Consider the following 1,959-nt stretch of genomic DNA (forward strand, 5'->3'; position numbering starts at 1 on the left):
CAGCTCAACAGTATGAACCACATCCCAGGAGTTAGACAATCAGATGGCACTGTCACAATGTCATCCCAACAGATAAATGATAGGTTCAGCACTTTTTATAATAACTTATACTGTTCCCAAGGTAAGTTAGATGACCAAAAATTTGAAACATTTCTTGCAGATCTTAACCTCCCTCAGCTCACAGAACAGGATAGGGAATATTTAGAGGCTCCTTTAAACATTCAGGAGATCTCTCGAGCCATTAAAAGCATGCCACTGAACAAGGCACCAGGTTTAGATGGTATTCCCTTGGACTTCTACCAATCATTTGAAGATATTCTAAGCCCTTTGTTATTAGATATCTATAATGAAGCCTTTCAGAATGGCTCCCTACCACAATCAATGCATTCTGCACTTATAACATTAATTCACAAGAAAGTTAAAGATGCTTTGGATCCCAATGGATATTGACCAATTTCTGTACTTAACTGTGACCAACATTTTTTTTAGCAATAGTACTCTCTACTCAATTAAAAAAGGTAGAATAATACAAATAGATCAGTCTGGATTCATCCCAAACAGGTATGGCTCAGATAATACTATGAGACTAGTTAATTTACAATATCATGTATATAACTCAACACAACCAACTATCGCCTTATCATTGGATGCAGCTAAAGCATTTGATTGTGTGGAATGGGAGTTCCTTTTTAAGATTCTGGGAAAATTTGGCTTTGGGAGCAATTTCATCAAATGGATAAAAACCTTATATGATAAGCCCTCTGCTTGTGTATTAACTAATGGTCTAATATCTAGCCTATTTCAATTACAAAGGTCAATGAGACAAGGTTGCTGGCTGAGCCCCGGCTTATTCGCGATTGCAATTGAACCTCTGGCTCAAGAATTTTGCTGCCATACAGCCATCCATGGTATTAATATGTGCAGTGTCCATAACAAGCTTCTTTTGTATGCAGATGATATGTTGTTTCTTCTAACTAAACTTGAAGAATCTGTTCCCATTTTATTAGATTGTATTGAAGATTTCACATTATTGTCTGGATACAAAGTAAATTGGGAAAAGTCTGAAGCTATGCCCATGTCTGGACACTGCCCCTCCTCGCTATATAAAAATTGGAGATTCTGTTGGTCTTCTAAAAGTATTAAATATTTGGGCATAAAGATCACTTCTGATTACAATGATATGGTTCAAATGCATTCCAGTCCCTTGATTGAAAAAACTACTGACTTTGGTAGATGGTCGAAAATTCACTTGTCCCCTGTGGGGAAAAATTAACTCTATAAAGATGATGAAAGCACCAGTTGTTTTACATCTCCTCTGTAATATTCCTTTGCACATTCAAGACTATTGATGTTTTCAAAGAGCTAAATGCCTTAATATTGGATTTTCTATGGGGTAAATCCCATCACCGTCTGAGTCTTAAAAAGTTACAAACGAGTGTTGACAGAGGTAGTTTTTCCTTACGTAATTTTAAATGGTATTATTGGGTTTTACATTACATTTTTAAATGGTATTATTGGGTTTTACATTCAAAACAACTTGGAGCCATTTTCAATCCCTCTGATAAACCTTCCTGGTCCTAGCTGGAATCTGATGCGAATGGAGGTGAATCTCCATGGGTTACTCTATTAGGTGTCAAAACAAGAATATATAGCGATCACCCTCTTATTACAGCAGCCAAATTAATTTGGAACATATTACACAGAGGAGGTCTCTGCCATTTCAATAAGTCATCAGTAGCTCCTTTATGGAATGATAACAAAATTCTTATTGGTGGAAAATCAGTTAACTGGCCACAGTGTTTTAAGGTGGGAATCTCCTGTGTATTCCATTTGTTTGATGCCAAAACCAAAAATTATCTGAGCTTCACAGAAGTTGTTGATAGATATAATTTGCCTCGGAATCAATTTTGGAGATATGTCCCACTATGTAGTTCACTGTCTAAATCACTGCATGAAAAG

Source organism: Cyprinodon variegatus, unplaced genomic scaffold, assembly GCF_000732505.1.
Source record: "Cyprinodon variegatus isolate N-32 unplaced genomic scaffold, C_variegatus-1.0 Scaffold5, whole genome shotgun sequence".
In the NCBI taxonomy this organism is placed as follows: domain Eukaryota; kingdom Metazoa; phylum Chordata; class Actinopteri; order Cyprinodontiformes; family Cyprinodontidae; genus Cyprinodon; species Cyprinodon variegatus.